Genomic DNA, 13,838 nt, shown 5'->3' with positions numbered 1-13,838 from the left:
CATTTTCTTGGTACCAACACACCAGAGATTCTAGGAGAAGTGGCTGGGGCTTTGTCTGGTTCACCCATGGGGATGGGGTTCCACCAAGTTAGGAGGTTATGCGACTTTCTGTCACGCCCAGATGCATCTTATTGCTTCAAAAAATGAGACCAAAGAATGTGTGAAAACACACAGACACACACACAGAAGGATGCAAGGACAAAACATTTGTCTTTTGATCGACCCTTTGATCTATGACTCAAAATCATAACATTAAGTGCACAGTTGCAGTTGTGTGGAAGCTAGGGAGGGTATTAGCTTAAAGAAAGTCATTAGGAAAAACAAAAAAAAGACTGCCAAACATACTTAAAGAATGGTGCTGTATTAGTTGAACTCAGAATATTAATAGGAGTGCTAGTCTGCCACAGAAAATAATAATGAGATGGCAAGATCTCTATAAATCTATTCAAAATAAGCTCTCCTGTCTGCTACTCCTTACATTTTCTTTTGACTGAAGCTTCTCCTGGTACACTGTTATCTTTGGAGACCACCTGTTGCACATTGCTGTCCAGTAAATACACTTTCAGTGCCTGCTGGCTTAAAGGACAAGTTGACAGCCTGCTAAACAGAATCTTTTTTCACACTGTCCCAACTTTACATTAATGTGTTATTTCACAGTAAGCCAAAAAAAATGTTATTTACTACAGAATTTCCACATTTTACCACTCTTTTCTGGTCTACATAAAATGTAATTAGACCCATAGGAATAATTGATAATTACACTGCTATAATGTGCCAGTGTCCCCCATTTAAGATGCACATTTAAGGATATATACTACTTGTGCTCCATTTGCATTTCCAGCAAAACTGTGTTTTCTCAATAAAAGTCAGTGATCACAGAATAAACCCCACTTAGCTAGCAGTGAAAACAGCATGTCTCAAACAATGGAATGACTCCAAATACTCCTTCAAATGCCCAGAGTGCTTGATAAGAATTACCTGAGTCACTCCTCATGTAGGGTAAAGCCAGCTGAATGCTTCAAACATCCATCCCGTTACCTCCCCCCACAATGGAAACAGATGAAAAATGTACATCTAGAAGTGGAATAAATGTGGGATTTTTTGAGATCTAGGCATGGATTTTAAGGCACTCTGAATTCTGAGAAGTACCAGAGGATGCAAACTGCTCCACCAAAATGTTTCTCTATTTGTTGAGTGAATACATATGAACTAATGCCAAATACTATTCCTTGGACATTTTCACAGCTGGATGCACAACTTTCTCATCTCTCTGTTATCAGAAGTCCATGTTTGTACTAGAAGCTGGAATTAACATATAAAATCATCATAAAAGCTAGAGGCGCAGGAGCATGAAAAAAGTATTTGTAAAATCCCAAACTCTCCTTAAAGAGAAATCTTTTATCAAGCTGCTGTCTGGCTGTTTATGGGCAATGCTAGCATGTGTCCTCCAAAGTGAAAAAATGGTTTCTCTTTCACATCACTATTTAAAAGAAGCAAATAATTTAGTGAGATGGCTAAGAACAAAATTTGTTTCAAAGCAGGCTTAAACACATTTTTTTCCTGAAAATATGGACACAGATTTTTGTAACTGACGTAAAGCCATTGCTGTCCTAACCCCGTTTTGACACTTGAAAATGGGTACAGCCCGGAGAGGCTAAAGTGGAGGAAATGAAACAGTCACACGCAAGAGTGTATGATTTGGACAGGGAAGCAGGTGTACACGTCACATAATCTCTGATCATTAAGGAAACCCAAAAATCTCCAGCTATAATGGCTTACAGAATAGCCTTCAGGGAATATATGCAGGCCATTGGTTAATAAACACATTTCGCTCTAAAAATACTGGTTGTAAAGGAGAAATTAGGGGATAGGAACTGGAAAGTAAAAGTTATTAATATGTATAATGCCTCCTAATCACATTTCATAGAAATCTAGTAGAAAGAAGGAAAATCTTTATTTTAGTGTACAGGATTTCGAGAGATGGAATTTAAGAATCTTAGTCAACATTTCATAGATATTTTTATTCATTTATCTTTCATGCTTCCCTCACATAATGTAAGGAATGAAAGCAGAACTGCAATAACAAAGAATAGGCTTATAGACTTTTACTGCACTGTTAAGCCATTGTCAATTTTATTTGTTTAACAATCTGTTTAACAATTTGTTAATTGTTTTACTTGGCTTCACTGCAACTAACCAGAGAGATATAAAAATCACACACCTACTGACATTTAACTCAGGATATAATAATATGCAGCTACCTCATTTCAATTAATAAATTCTTAAATTAATAAGCATTTATTTATATGAAGAAATAATAGGATAATACCACACTCCTTTTAGCAAGCAAGTTAAGTACTTTGGTTCTTAAAACAGTCAATTTCTTTTCCAACAGCCTTTAGACTCTTTCTGCTCTCAGATGTGCAGGCACGTACCAGACTGCCACGTGCAGCAGCTTGAAATCAGCAGTCACCATTTCTACTCGAGCAAATAGCTACAAAAGGATTTTTCAAGGTAACTGGCCTCAGGCATTGAGGGTCATAATGCACTTTAGAAGATCTAGCTTTCTTTTTTCAGGTTGGTTAAAAGCAAAGTTAAAGGTTATACTTCAGCCTGAACAGATTTTGTAGTGGAGTACTAGGTGACGTTACAATGCTTCTAACAGGAATTGCAGGACAGACCTTGCCTGCAAAGTTATACCAGCATTGTTTCTGGCAACATACGGTAGCTTTGAACACACTAACACTCGAAGGAGAAGCAGCATTTTCACTGATGGCCCTAACTCCTTCTCTACTCATCCCCTTCTTTTTAAGAGCTGAGATCAGGACTGGTCTGTGAAGCAGAGTAAAAACCGCATACCTAGCAATTCTGGCTAAGTTACCATTTCCTGGATGCCCACTAGAAAGACATAATGACAAGCTGCTTTTCCAGACTGTAGTAGGAGCCTATTCGAATGCCACTATCAAAACAACACACATAACATGTGAAATTATAAATATATTATGGGCTTGTGATAGGAGTTCTAAAATAAATGCCCAGTCTAGAACAGTCACTGCAATAATCTGGAACATGAAGCAGCTGTTCAAAATGGAACTAAACCTCATGAAAACAAATGCCTAGTTTTGAAGTAAGCTTTCCATGAAAACAATACTATTTGCTATTTGTTCAATTTTTCGTGATGCATTCTGATCATTAAATCAATACTTCGTAACAAAATTATCAGTTCAAGCAGTAACAAGGAAAAAAAGTTATTCTGATGAAGTCTTTCCAAAGATTTCTATAAGAAGCAGACTATTATTTAGTCCTAGATGCTTCTTTTCCCTACTCACACCTAGAACCGTTTCCTCTGGAACAAGCATATGCATGAAAAACTTTGAAGGTTGGGGATGTCATAGCTAAATTGCAACAGTGAGAGAAAGAAGGGGAAAGGATGTGAATTGAGCCAAGGCCAAGCGTGTAAGGAGTGGGAGGCAAGTGAAGAAACTGAAGTCCCAATTCCAAACTGACAAAGATCCATGGAAACATGTTTATTTCAATGGCCCTGGTTTCAGAAAACAGACTGATATCAATCTAAACAATTTGCAAGGATAATAAATTTAACAAGGAATGGGTTGAGACAAGGCTGTTACCAAGGAAGGAATGTTGTTAGAATGAAGAAGCTGGCAATGGACAAGTGATTTTTCATAATGTGACTCAGTCAAAATTGTGTGCACCCTGTTTTCCAAAAGGTGATCATGCAAACCACTTAGCAGCATTTGCTTTCCTTAAGACTCTCCAAGAGTCAGAGAGGGAAAGGCATCACATCCACATTGCAGCAAGGTAGAGATATTGAGAAAATCTGAATTCCCTATACCATCAGTTAGAGATGCTAACAAAATTCCAGATACAGACATTTCCTCCGACATTTCTTCTCCCAAGTAGGGAATTAGAATACTTTATCTGAAGTAATAAACATAAAAAGGCTTGCATAGCTTGATTCATGTACTTTTCATGCTCTCTAGCAGTCTTTCTTCAGACATGCAGCTAGGAAATGGAAATTATGGGTGATTAGGAGCTTTAGCTGCAGCAAAGCAGATACTCTCAATAGCAAGAAGAAAGTTATATTTATTTTTTTTAATAATGTTGCTGGTAACATGTAAAGCTAAGTGACTAAATAGCCTCTTCCTAATGTAAGGCTGTGCCGTAAGTAGGATAGGTCCGGTCTATTTTGTTATTGCCTTCTTTCGGTTCTCACAGAGTATTTCCTGCTTCCTCATCAGTGAGGACTGGCAGTGGATCACTGTGGGCTGATCAGGAACTGTTCTAGGATGCAATTTACTTTGTTAATTATATTTCTTCAGCAATAATTTCAGTGTTCACTTCTAAATCCTTCATTGATTTTAATTAAGCCTGTGTACGCTTCCAAACTTTTCTTTTAGACAGCAAGCTGCTTACAGTGCAACAACCAGAAACTCCAAACTTACTAATGCAGCTGGAAAACAAACCCAATGCCATTTGCTAAAATTGCTTTGGACATACTGCCAGTGACCCAACAAATTAGTAAGCTAGAAGCAAAATAAAGGGGTAAGAAATACGCTTCTCTTCCAAGATATTACAAGTTGCAAAATAGGACACTGTTTCAAGGATTTACATTTCTCATTTACTTACTATTTTTTTAAATAAGTTATTTTTTTAAATGAAGGTTCTTCAGGTGTTTGGGGTTTTTTTGGTGTTTTTTTTTTTATGTGTGGTTTTTTTTTTGTTGTTGTTGTTTTTGTTTCTTTTTTAAATCAGGCCTTTATAAGCACATCTATACCAGGTATCGCTTCATCATGTTAGAGATACTAAAACTAATGCAATGCAGAGAGAGGCATTAGATTAAGTTACAAAGGTAATATAGCATAAATGCTTGACCGTTGTACTAACATTAACATAGCTTAAACACCTTGCAATACACCACCATAACAGCTGTTGAAGTACTGTTTCAGGTATTAAACTGCACAACATAACAGTGGAAAAAGACACCTCCATTGCTGGAACAAAAATTATTAACTGGATAGGAGTGTCACCTAATCATAGCTTTAAAAACACCATTTAGTTGGATTGACATGCTAGTTTATGAGTTCTTCCAAATACAGTATTTCTAATATCTTTTCCTGACAGAACTAAAGGCACTTTATCAACACATGCTCAGAAACCTTGCCCATATTACTATCTTCTTGTACCTGATACTACCCACATAAGTGGAATAAAACCCCCACAGACTTTGACACTTTACCCTTTGACTGTTGCTCTTCTACAACTTGTAAGTATACTCAAGTATTTCAGAGAGGAGCAGCAGTGAGGATCAGTGCTACCTGCCATGGCAGAGCAAACCAGCTGTCTTGAACTGAAGAGTTGCCCCGATATGAAATATAGGCAACTAGGGAAGCATCCTATGGCAACACAAAGAGCTTTAGAGACCATTTTGATAGCAGTAGGATCAGGATATAATTTCTATGATCAGTTATTTTAACAGTCATGTCTTAAGGAAGCCAAGCGACGAGTCGATGCAGGTGTCTGTAGATTTCAGCAGAAACATAAGGAGCACTATGAATTCCATAAGTATTTTATGAATAAAAGCGCACATTTGTGACAGCTATGGATGATAACACGGGAAGTAGAAGAAGCCCTCAGTTTCCTTGGCTGTTATGAGTAATTAGCAATGGGACATCGTGCTGTGGCACCAGAGAACAGTAGTATCACAATGTACAAGATCTGACATCCAGAATTTTAATCCTGCAGTTACGGCAGCCTGATTTGGCATAAAACAAGTTCCCTGAAAGATGAAAGGGAAGAGCTTTCATTAAGATGCACATCGGAACCAAGCTTCTGGAAAGATTTTAAGACCCCTTTGAATTTAAATTTATATTATCAGGAGTTCAACACATTAAAACAACCAACCAAACAAAAAATGCCACTACCTTACTTAGAGGACAGAGCTTTTGCCAAAGTTAGAAATAAACTTTTTGGAAAAGGACAACTCTTATTTATATTTGGCCAGAATTCAAAACAGTAAGACCCCACCTCCTATTAAAAATGCTGCAACATACACTAGTCCTTATGTTTAATAATCAATACCGACTCTGAGCTGAATTTACAACACATTTCCCAGCACACTTGGTCTCTAAATACTTTATGCTTTGAAAGACTTCAATTTTTTTAAAATGTTTGTAACCAACTGCCAGTGTATTTTTTTCTTTTGGCTGTATGAAAGAGATCTATTTTATAAACACTATGAAAATTTACAAATACTATAATTGATAATTAGTAATTAATAATTAATTTAATAAATAGTCTAGAAGTATTATTTTATAAATGCTGGAAACTTTGTGGACTGAAAACATTTCACCAGAGCCAGGTCTTCCCCAACACCACCTAATTTTTATGTACTGCCTCACAGCAACAGAAGGCCTATTTCTCACTCTTTATCAGGAATTTCCTCTCTCAATTAGAAACTAATGTATCACCCATTGTGCTCATCACCTTCTGGTTCCCTGGTTTTGGTTTGGAAATAATTTTTGTTTTTCTTGGTAAATGGCTTTTCAACTGGGATTTGCAGAGCTCAAATATTCAGTCTTTTACATTAAGAATAGGAGCTAAAATTGTGTCAGAAAGTAGAAAAGAAAATAAAATCACATAAAATTTTATAAGACTGGTCATATACAGTAGCTTTTACAAAGTCAATTGTTAAAAGGCCAGAAACTGATTGTAGTTTATTTTTTAACTTATAAGCATGCAGCAACCAAAACCTGTATTTTGTATGAGGTGCGGAAAATAAAGACTTGTCATGTGTTAAAAATCTTTATCACACTGTAAAAGCACAATATTATTGAAACTTTGCAATGCTGCTATAAAAGCTGAACATAAAATATATGCCTACTATAAAATTCTACAATAAAAAGTGATGAATCCATCTGCAGACATAGGCCATACCTGACAACTTCCTGGTGTTTAGTGAAGCAGTTGCTGGCTGTCCTGAAGGCTCCCTGCATTAACAGGTAGACATTTATGATTGTCTGATCTGCAAAATTATTTAAGTGCTTGTTTGTCATGACATGTGGGCAAATGCTTTGGCTAGTTATCTGCTATTCTATGAAACAGATCCTTACAGACAAACACAAATGTGACCACTTGTGGACTTATCCCATTACCACCTCAGCACAACTACTGCCCATTAGCCTCACAGCCAAAGTTAGCAAATGCCTTCCTCTATGAAGGTCAGAGTGAAGTCAAGACATACGGATTTTTTTTCCTAAAGCTTATCATTCTCTTTCCCCTAAGTGTTTCCAATCCAATTTGTAAAAATAAAGCATAAAGGCATGAGTAGTAAGGGTTGTAACAGTTCACTGATGGAAAGCAAAACAAAACAGTTTCAGTTGAAGGCTGACAGAAGGGCTACCCCCTTACAGAAATGAGAGAGGTAGTTCCAGGAGAGACACTTGACATAGGACAGGCAAAGAAAGCTTTACAGGGAGAAAATGTTTTAACAGCTGTGTGGCAATATAGAACATCAGAAACAGAGGAGGTAAATAGAAGGCAGCTCACATTCACCAGTCAACAGCCAGATCTCTACAGTCCTTGCAGGGCGAATTACCCACTGATAGTAAGTGCAATCCCCTGTAACAGACACAGGGTAGTCTAAGTCACTAATTCTGGCTAGAAATACTGTGTTTCACTGATTGATATCAGGTTTGCCATTTAACAGATGTTGCCCATAGGGTAATTTTTGGTATCAATGAGCTCTCTTATGATGGCTGCTGTGCTGAAGGGTCCAACGCAGCAGGAACCACCAGAAAAGCCTCACTGAGATTTCTGGCAGGTTCCAATAAGATGCTCCACTTAGTACATTAATACTCGAGAGAGCCAGGCAAACTTCACTCCACTTCCACCTATCCACTGGTTTTGAAAGTTTAAGAAAGTACGTACATGAGATGGCAGGAAAATGCATGTGAACTTAATTGTCCTCTGAGGACTGGAAGTCTCCAGATATTTTTTCAGTAACAAAGGCTTATTCCAGGCTGCAAATTCACAACCATCTTCACCCTTAGCAATCTTGGATCCTAACCCTGTGGATACTTCTCTTTCCATAGCACCACCAGTTAGATGGACATATTTTCCTCCTGCTCAGAAGTATTGCTCTGCATACCAACAAAAAAGATTAAGCACAGACATTGCAACATCAGGCTTTATTCCTTTCCCAACAGGATACTCTCTCCTCTTTCACTGATCTTCTTTCCCTGAAGTGCTACAAAATGCAATACAAATTATATTAGAATTCTTTGCACTTCGGTACTTACTTTTCATAATACCCCTTCTGATGTATTGAAAACAGAACAATTAAACATGAACAGCGTAATCCTGTATACACACTCAATGTCCAAAGGGAAATTCAAATACGTTATCTATGTGCAGAACTTAAACTTAAGCAGCTAACCAGCTAGCTAGCCAACCTAAGATTGTTTTTGCTTCTGATCCTTTCCTACAAGCTATATGCACACTTATAAACAGTTTGATGCTGGAATAATTGTAATTCTTTCTTGTAACAATAAAAGATGAGTTTGATTCATTTATCCTGACTGGTCAGTGTTCAGAAACCATGCTCAGGTACCTCACAGCTGCTTATCAGCACAGGTTATAATAACATCAGGTTTCGATGGAAAATTTATTTCAGTGCCTCCAATGCCTGTGATTTTATCTTGGGTCAATAGTGGGTAAAACAGCAATCTTGACAAAAAGCTGTGTGTATCTTGGATGCACAAGACCTCTCTCTTTAATAAGCACAAATATTTTTAAGCATACAATCTGACCTTAGGAGGTAACAATCATACAAAGAGTTCTTGATCTCAGTTTCAGAAGATTAGCAACTTAGATTCAATCACAGTGGGATTTCATAGAATACCAGGTTGGAAAGGACTTCAAGGATCATCAGCTCCAACCTTTCTTGGCAAAGCACGACCTAGACTAGATGTCCTAGCACCTTGTTCAGCCAAACCTTAAAAGTCTCCAGTGTTGGGGTGTCCACCACTTCCCTTGGGAAATTATTACAATGGCTGACTGGAGTCATCATGAAAAATTTTCCTCTTGTGTCCAATCAGAATCTCCCCAGACATAACTTGTGCCCATTACCCCTCATCTTTTCCATGTGACTCCTTGTAACAAGGGAGTCTCCATCATCCTTGTATCCATCCTTTAAAAAGAACATGATGACAAGGTCTCCCCTGAGCCTTCTTTTCTGAAGGCTGAACAAACCCAGTTCTCTCAGCTTTTCCTCATGGGGCAGCTTCCTAGTCCTTTGATCATCTTTGTGACCCTTCTCTGGATATGTCTCTATCTTTTTTGCATAGCAGGGACCAAAACTGAACACAGTATTCCAGGTGTGGCCTGTCAAGTGCTGAGCAGAGTGGGATATGGATATCTTTACCTCTGCTGGTGATGCTCTTGTTGATGTAACCCAGCATCTTGGTGGCTTTCTTTGCCACAGCAGCACACTGTTCACTCATATTAAGCTTGCCGACCACCAGGCCCCCCAGGCCCCTTTCCACAGAGCTGTTCCCCAGCTGGGCAGATCCCAGCCTGTGCTGCACACTTGGATTGTGTTTACAAGTTTAATATTGAGGTGCCTTTTTATTTCTTTGTTTGGTACTCCTTCCATTATTAACAGTGGTAGAAATGCTCACGCAACATCACCATCACAAAAAATATTTCAAATAATTCCTTTGTCCACTGTTCAGGAATGTTCCTCTGCTGAAGAATGATTTATCAAATTATCTCACAAGATTTCAATACAGTCCTTATAAATTCAAATGCTTGCTACAACTTCAGGAGGGCTGGCTATGTGTGTCCAAATTCCCATCCTCAGATAAATGTCAGAAACTCACTACAGGACAACTAGGAGTCATTGCCTCAAATGTCTCTGGAATAGTCTGCTGCCCTGCTGAAATTCATAGTGCTTTGGGTCTGTTGCTTGCTGTGGAAGTGTCTTGACAGGCTGTCTAGTTTCCAGATCTCTGATCAGTAAGAAAAAGGAATGAGATAATACATGGATTACTTCTTAAAGACCCACCCCTACTCTGCTTCAAAACCTTTTGCACATTTTTGTTGGCTCCTACTGCTGTTCTCCCCATACACACCCATCAGCTGTCTAATATCCTTGGTTATATTTGGCCAATACATGCTGTCTTTGGCATTTCAGGTTGTTTGAAACATCCAAAGAATTTTATTTTCAGTGCTATGATTTGACTGCCTAAAAGATGCCATTTTAGCTATCTTTTAACTGGTTTAGCAGTTACAAGCTGAATTTTCAATAAATTTTCTTCTCTCTAGCATCTTTGAGGCCTTTGAGTTCCAGTTTTTCCTGACTTCCCGTATTTGTGCATTTACTGTTACATGGGGTAAGTGGACATTTCTGGAGCCACCTTCATGCTAGCTGGTAAAATGCCTCAATAGTCAACTCAGCTTTATAAACCTAAAAATGTAAACATCGATATATGAGCTGACCACACCAGACTCTTTGTAGCAATATATATATAAATTGATACATAGAATCAGACACAGGATACATTCATCCAACTTAGTTTAAAGGTCTGCCTTCAGAGTTCACAGACTCTGCTATGTTCATTACATGTCTGTTGACTGGATATGAACTCAGGCTGACAAACATGGATCTAGCTGTTGGCACAGCTAGATAAATTTTACTCTTTGTATATAACCTGTTTGTTTTACTTCTAAGATTCCCTGCAGGCTATGCTCATGCCTGTAGTTCATAGCAGTTATTTCAGACTGCACTTTCATTGAATAGTGTCCCTCCCAGCACTACCGATCAACCCATTGTGAATTAGCTATGTTTTCACAAAGCAATAAACATGTCACTCAGTCCCCTTTTGCTTTGCTTCGCCAAATACTAACATCCTGTTTCTATGTTACTTTTTATTTCTTACTTCCTGATAACATATGCTTTATAAGTTGTGCTTATAAGGATGTGTCTTTTAAACTGAATTTTTCATGTGATATCCAGGCAATTATGGACATGTTCAGAGGTTGCTGGAGTAGGTAATGATCTTTGCCTACTAGAAGTTACTGGGTGGTTGTTCTTACCTTGTTCAATTTACAGTCTATCCTCCTACAATTCCGTGGTTTTCCTAGCGTAACTTACCTACTATTAAGCATGCTGATTTTCATATTTTTCCACATGGAAGCCTGTCACAATTGTTTGTTTTGTATTCTTCTATTATTTATCTAATGTTCTTGTTTAAAATTTCACATATCTTCAGAAACACACTTATTTCCAATAATAACCTGCATGATAGAGTATAGAGAGCACCAAAGAAGTGCAACACTGAAGTTTCACCTTTTCGCTCACACCTTTTTCTTTCTTGTGCCACTCATCTGTGCTCCTCAATACCAGTACAACAACTTCCTCACTGGAAGTTACTACTAACATTGCCAGTGTATTAAATGGCTATTACTTATCCTAACAGCAGTGGCCTCCAGCTTGATTTCTCTCTCCATGTGTTTCTCCTGAAGTTTTTCTTTCCCTAAATTTTTCGGGACAATACAATCTCCTTGCTACAATCCAGTACTCCCTGTCAGTTGAAACCACATCCAGCTATACTCTTACCTTTACAGTGTAGAAACTCTTCCAGCTCATTTACCTCACAGGGCTCCTGGCTCCTTAACAGACCCCTGCAATTCCAGCAGGGAACCTCCTCTTCTCACTCATCCTGTCCCCTAATGGTCAGCATCTTCTCATCCTGGTAGCATTAATCTCTGTAAAAACCTAACTCAGACTTCCACCCAGACGCCTACAATCGGGGTGAGTCCAGCATGGGTTGAGCAAATTTACTTAAACTTAAGCGAATTTACTGCTTAACTATTTCCTTGACAGCAGAATTCTAGAGAAAAGTTTCATGACCCTATATTGTTTGCCCAGTATATGATAATATAAAACTATTTTTTTATTTGCTGTTTCCCCTGCTGCTTCTAAATATCTATAGATAAATGTGAAAATAAAAAATGTTTTATGTTACTCAGCAGTTTGGTTCTATTGAATGTTCTTGATTTACAGGTTATATACAACAATACTCAGTTATTCCATAGATAGAACAGAGCCTAAAACTGCTTTAAGACCCCTCATGAACTCTGATGATTTGAACTATCAGGATAAACTCCAGAATTGAAAATTAAAACCTTTTTTAACCCCTGTGCTCGTTTTGGCTAGGATAAGAGTTAATTTTCTTCATAGGATCTAGTATGCGGCTATGTTTTGGAACACCACCATTGATAAATTCAGGAATGCTTTTATTGATAATTCAAGAATGTTTTCATTATTGCTGAGCAGCGCTCACACGGTCAAGGCCTTTTCTGCTCCTCACCCTACACACCCCTCCTCCGCGCCCCCCCCCCCACCAAGGGGGTACACAAGAAACTGTGAGGAGATATACTGGGCAGCTAACCCCAACTGACCCAAGGGATATTGCATACTGTCTAATGTCACACTCAGTGTGTAAAGCTGGTGGACGAAGGAGGGGATGTTCAGAATGATGATGCCTTTCAAAGTAACTATTATGTGTGATGGATTCCTGCTTTCCTGGAGATGACTGAACAGCTGCCTGCCCACGGGAAGTGGTGAATTAATTCCTTGTTTTGCTTTGCTTGTGTGCACAGCTTTTGCTTTACCTATTAAACTGTCTTTATCTGAACCCAAGAGTTCTCTCACTTTTCCGATCCCCTCCTCTATCCCGCTGGCTGGGGTTAAACCACAACAATCCCAGGCAACAAATATAAGGTTCAATGAAAATCAATAATAATCTGGGTTATCTACCACCCTCCTCTGTAATGCTGCTACAAGCATACAAATACCATAGAGAAATGTAACAATTGAAGATGCCATACAAGGAAAAATATTCCTAAATAATTTACAGTATCTGATACAAAGCTGCACTAGGAAACATAGACCAATAAACAAAAAAATAAGCCACAGAAAATAAACAACAGGAATTTACTGCCATGAGCATAGAAAATTAATACAACCAAGTATGAAGCATTGCTACATGTTGAGTAGGATGAAGGGCCACAGAACTTCCAGGACTCCCGGGACAAGGGCTGTGTTACTGCCTGGAGAGGTGAAGCAAAGAAGAGGTTTTCCCACCTCCACAGCCACAGGGATGTCAGTGACTGGCAACAAAGAGACTTCATGTACTTAGCTTCCTGACATTTGCAACATGACTCACTAATTAGTGCCTTATTACAGAAATAACCACACTTCTGGCCTGTGGAGCACCAACTTCAGAAAGCTTCCTGGAAAACAAAACTCAGCTTCTTATGTTATATACTATTATTATGGCTTTCATTGCTCTTCAGAGGTTGCTTAAAAAAAATGCTCCCTATAGGAATGTGGGGAGATGGATGTCCATACTACAAAGAATCATAAATTAAAAAATTTCTATGTTAATCCTACTATAAGATCTCTTACATACTAATTAAGAATTCAATAGCCTTGTCAAATGCAAGCTAAGGACAACAGTGAATGAAGACCTTGAACCAGCTGTTTTAACTCCTTGTATTTCCTTTCATAATCCACAATCAGATCATCAAAACCATTTGGAAAAGAAAACAAATATTAGCCAAAGAGAGGAAAAGAAAAAAAAAAAAAAAGATGAGTTTTATATCACAGCAACTTCAAAGTCATCTTAACTAACTTGGAAACCCTGCTGTGCCATAATGCACCCTCCATGGAGAATGGCAGAAACCATTTTGGTAGACACTTTTATTGTGGCAGGGATTTAATGTGCCATTGTCCTCAACTTTCCTTTCAACAA

The 13,838-nt window shown here is 38.2% G+C and overlaps 1 protein-coding gene and 1 long non-coding RNA gene across 3 annotated transcripts in view; both read right to left on the bottom strand.

Annotated features, from left to right (window-relative positions):
• Window positions 1–13,838, bottom strand: part of PLXDC2 (plexin domain containing 2) — a 266,023-nt gene that overhangs the window by 105,127 nt on the left and 147,058 nt on the right. The window lies entirely within an intron of this gene.
• LOC136009181 (uncharacterized) lies at window positions 4,756–7,643 on the bottom strand. The gene is made up of 3 exons (XR_010610378.1): window positions 7,567–7,643; window positions 6,955–7,007; window positions 4,756–5,797 (listed from the first exon to the last, which is right to left on the bottom strand). It is a non-coding gene; the product is annotated as an uncharacterized LOC136009181 (long non-coding RNA).

Source organism: Lathamus discolor, chromosome 2 (genome assembly GCF_037157495.1).
Source record: "Lathamus discolor isolate bLatDis1 chromosome 2, bLatDis1.hap1, whole genome shotgun sequence".
Lineage (NCBI taxonomy): Eukaryota > Metazoa > Chordata > Aves > Psittaciformes > Psittacidae > Lathamus > Lathamus discolor.
Note: the sequence above shows the minus strand (reverse complement) of the source record. Positions and strands in the feature narration are given on the sequence as shown.